Raw genomic sequence first — 4823 nt, 5'->3', positions numbered from 1 at the left:
CCGGGACGGAACTCCATCCCTTCCTCTTTTGTCTCTTTTTTTGTCTTTTATGTTTTTTCCTACCTCCTTTCGAAGACTTGGGTTGCTTTTCTAGGTGCCTGATGTACTCTACTGGCATTCAGAAGTTGTTTTGTGGAATTTACTCGGCTTTTAAATGCTCTTTTGATGAGTTTGTGGGGGAGAAAGTGTTCTCCCTGTCCTACTCCTTTGTCATTTGGCTCCTCCCTCCATCTGTAATTTTCAACCTCAAAAATTCCTGTGGTGTAAGAGAATTTTGGTCAGAATATAAACTATTTATTATATTTAATTCTGGGATTTGGGCCCCAGAATCAAATATAAAAAAGACAGTGATTGTTAACACACATGCACACTCAGAAAATTTAACGTGGAATTAAAAAGCCAGGTAAGAAGAATGAGATAAGAAAGAAGGGCCATTGAGATGTTGGGAAGAGGTAATGACAAAGTGCCAGCGGTGAGAAGGCCATGGGGAGGGAGAACAAGATAGGTAGAGAAGCCAAAGGTATTTTAGATTAAAGAGATGGGAAGCTAAGCAATTGTTTAATATTATCCTTTTATTTCAAAGATGTGGAAATAAGAACTGGGAAGGTGAAATAACCTTTCATCATCATTTGCTACCTTGGAAAATGTTTTTCCAAGGTAGTAAGTATAAAGGAGACTGAGTTCAAGGAACAGAAATGAGAGGCAGAGTGGGAGTCTAGAGCTGTGGGAGGTACAGTTTTTCTGAGATGTGCAGTTTGGGTCCGAGATTTTTCTTCCGGGGAAGAGAGGAAGTCACTTTAGAGTACTGAGAAAAAGGTTTGCTGAAATAAGAGATTACATACCAGCTCTGAGAGTCAGAAGTTCTACTTCCCAGTGAAATGCTGCCTCTACCTCTTCTATTGCTAGTGGTTATCCTCCCACGTGGTGACAATAGGATGGTAAGAGTAACTCTGGCTGCTCCCAGCACAGGTGCAGGGGTTCTGGATAAAAGCATGCCACACCTACCACTAAGGGTCTGGGCTCTGCTGTCTCCAGCCCTCTCCCCTATTCTGGAGGCTGGGGATGGAGTCAGAGGGCTTGGGGAGAGAACTGTTTCAGGCTCTATATTGTTCAGACTCTGGGTGCTTTTTCATTCCATCCTGATTCTACATTTTTCCTCGTTCTTTTCAACCTTCCACCAACACAGTGTTCCACTGGCCAACCTCCTACCATATCATCCATATTTGGACCTTTGCCAACAGCTCCTGGGCTCAAAACCAAGGCTCAGGCTGGTTGGATGATTTGCAAATTCAAGGCTGGGATTCTGACTTGGGCACTACCATTTTCCTGAAGCCCTGGTCCAAGGGGAACTTTAGTGATGAAGCAATGACTGAGCTGCAGGACCTATTCCAAGTCTACTTCATTGGATTCACTCGGGTTGTGCAGGACCATGTCAGTGAGTTCCAGTTGGAATTTGAGGACAGTCCTCTGATCTGGAGAGACTCTCAATGGCTTTTCTCTCCCTTGGTGAGGCTACTGTTCCCTCTGATCATGGTCTACTCCTTCCCTCTTTACTCAACTACACGCACACAGCTCTCCAGAGTAGTCTCCAATCCTGACTCCTTACCTCCACCCAGTATCCCAGATTCTTCCTGTTTCTTGCACTTTTGTGTAATAGATGATGTTCCTGCTTTGTAGCCATTTCCTGTTTTGCGTGTATGTCACTTGCCACTTTCAAAACCTAGGAAAAACTCCTTTTCCTACTGTGTGCCTGAATGAACTAAAGTATGACTTCCCTATCCTCCAGTTCATATCCTCAAGCATCTGCTGCCTAATCTCCTCTCTCAGTGTAACCTTCCCCTTCACCCTGGAATGCTGCCCTCCTGACTCCATCACACATTGCTCCTCTTCTCCCCTCTTGCCCACTGTACATCCTTAAAAGAGCAAATCCCCACCGTTTACAATAGGCATACCTCTAACCAATGCTCTTCTTCCTGAAAAGTCCTGAATACTGAAATTGGTTTTTGACTTATAATTTCACATCTCAGACCTTTCTTGTCACTAAAACCCAAAGGCCTATGCCTTTTTCTCAGCCTTTTCTTCATTGTTTGCATTTTAATAACTTGTCTCAGTTTTCCTTTACACAGACCCCTTTGTGATCCAGGACATAGCAGGCTGTGAGCTGCATTCTGGGGAGGCCATAGAAAGCTCTTTGAGAGGAGCTTTAGGAGAACTGGATTTTGTGAGGATCCAGAATCATTCCTGTGTGCCTGCACCAGACAGTGGCAGCAGAGGGCAGAAGTTTTGTGCACTCACGACTCAGTATCCAGGCATCTCTGATATCATTGAGAGGCTCCTCTCAGAAACCTGTCTTCGATATCTCCTGGGTGTCCTCGATGCAGGGAAGGCAGAACTGCAGAAGCAAGGTTAGTGTTGTTCTTTCCGCAAAACTTTTCTATTTTACCTCCTATCACCTTCTTTAAATTCAAAAGTGGAGAATACCTGAATCCAGAGGAGTTTAATCAATAAATGATCTGATTCCCATAGGAGTGGAAGAGGCAAATATCCAAATTTGTGGGTTTCTGAGTCCCCATGCTCTGGAATAGAGTCATAATCTGACATTCTTACTCCTCCTTCCTACCCCAGTGAAGCCTGAAGCCTGGCTGTCCAGTGGCCCCACTCCTGGACCTGGCTGCCTACTGCTGGTCTGCCATGTCTCAGGATTCTACCCAAAACCTGTGCGGGTGATGTGGATGAGGGGTGAGGAGGAGCAGCCTGGCACTCAGCAAGGAGACATCATGCCCAATGCTGACTGAACTTGGTATCTCCGAGTAACCTTGGATGTGGCGACTGGGGGGGCGGCTGGGCTGAGTTGTTGAATGAAGCACAGCAGTCTAGGAGACCAGGACATCATCCTGTACTGGGGTGAGAAGGAACTGGAGTCCAGCTGGGGATGGGAGGAGGTGGTCTTCAAGAATAGAGGGCAGTCCTGAGAAATGGGAGAGACTTGATGGATGGACTATGGAGGGAGGGAAGGAGAAGGGGAAGAAAGAGTGACAGAGGGAAAGGTAGGAAGGAAGAGACAAAGAAAGAGAATTAGAGTTTGGGATTTATTTCTGAGACTCCAGTGCCAAAGGAATGAAAATAGCTGATCTAAGGCAGACAATAGGTAGGAATGAAGGACTATAAACTAGGTGGGATGGAGCAAGAAGAACAGACTGTAGATGGCTGTGAGAATACGACATTGGGGAATATGAGAAAGGGAATCAATGATGTCCAATCATCAAAAGCAGGTAACAGTGGGTGTTGACACTTGGATGGGCAAGAAGCCCTGGAGAACTAGAGAATGGATTTGAAGTGATATCCCTTTGTCTTCTCCAAATTGCCAGGACACCGCACATCCATTGGTTTGATACTTGTGGCAATAATAGTGCCCTCCTTGATCCTTTCGATATGCCTTGCATTATGGTTTTGGAGATGCTGGTGAGTTTTCATTTTTTAATCTTTCTTTTCTGTCCATCCTTTTATTCTTTCCCTCCATTTTATGTATTAATATTATGCCTTTTTAGCCTCAATATTTCCACTAGAAACTTTCCCCAACTCCCATCTGTAGGTAAATTTAGTTTTAAAAAATTGCAGTAAAATACATCATGGAGAATTTACTGCATTAGCATTTTTACACATATAGTTTAGTAGTCTTAAGTACATTCACATTTTATGCAGCCAATCTCTAGAACTCTTTTCATCTTGAAAAACTAGAAGTCTATGCCCATTAAACTACTTTCCCCAATCCTTGCTCCCTCAGACCATGGCAACCACCATTCTATTTTCAGTCTATATGAATCTCTATACTCTAGGTACCTCTAGAAGTGGAATCTTTTGCCTTTTGTGAATGGTTATTACATTTAGCATTATGTCCTCATAATTCATTCATGTGGTGATCTGTATTAGAATTTCTTTCCTTTTAAAGATTGTTTTGTTTACCTGTTGATCTCTCAACAGACACTTGGGTTAATTCAACAGTCACCTTTTGCCTGTTGTGAATTATGCTGCTATAAACATAGTGCACAAATATTACTTAAGAAGAGCAGTTTTTTGCTTGTGTTCTTAACAGGTCATATCAGAATATCTCATGAGCCCTGAATGTCTCCTTTTCCATTTGGAATAAGTATCCAGGAACCCTGAAACTCAAGTTGTCAGCCTAGGAGTCAATCTCATCATATTTCATCAAATGATCCTCACATTTGATCAAGTCATTGTTCCTGTGGGTTGTAAGATATATCATAATTTATACCCTAGCAGAAACATAAATGAAAATTATTATTATGAGATAATATCACTAGCAGGATCCACTCAGATTTCATAGATGTGATTTGTGAGAAAGAACATACCTTGAAATAAATGAAATGATGTACACTACTTCATGGTGACATGCCTTTGACTTCTTATTTAAAACTTTTTTTTGCTTCTGCTGAAATATCATTTTTCAAATTGAACTAACTGTAATTATGCTGAGGCAATTGTATTTGCAGAGCTGCTGAGCATTTTTAACAAATGTCTCCATCTTGGCCTGAATGATTTTCTGACTATAATGGTTAGCTGAGCAACTTGTTTCTCCAGAAAGCCTTCCTTCGTGCTACAGTGGAAGTAACCCTCCCTTGACTGGTATCCTGCATAGACCCACTTTACTCATACCCAGAACACTACAGTTCTTATTGTTTTTCTTTTCTTTCTACTTATAAGTACCTTGAGAGAAGAACTTGCTTTTGGTGGATCTCTGGCCCAAATCATATGTTTTGTGTGTAGTGTTTTTATTGTTATTCTAAAGCTATCTGTGTGTATAG

General features: G+C 42.3%; 1 pseudogene; it reads left to right on the top strand.

Moving 5' to 3' along the window:
• Positions 1 to 878: 878 nt before the first annotated feature.
• On the top strand, positions 879 to 4147 carry LOC139179674 (T-cell surface glycoprotein CD1b-2-like; annotated as a pseudogene).
• The last annotated feature ends 676 nt before the right edge of the window (positions 4148 to 4823 follow it).

This window comes from Bos indicus, chromosome 3 (genome assembly GCF_029378745.1).
Source record: "Bos indicus isolate NIAB-ARS_2022 breed Sahiwal x Tharparkar chromosome 3, NIAB-ARS_B.indTharparkar_mat_pri_1.0, whole genome shotgun sequence".
In the NCBI taxonomy this organism is placed as follows: Eukaryota; Metazoa; Chordata; class Mammalia; order Artiodactyla; family Bovidae; genus Bos; species Bos indicus.
Note: the sequence above shows the minus strand (reverse complement) of the source record. Positions and strands in the feature narration are given on the sequence as shown.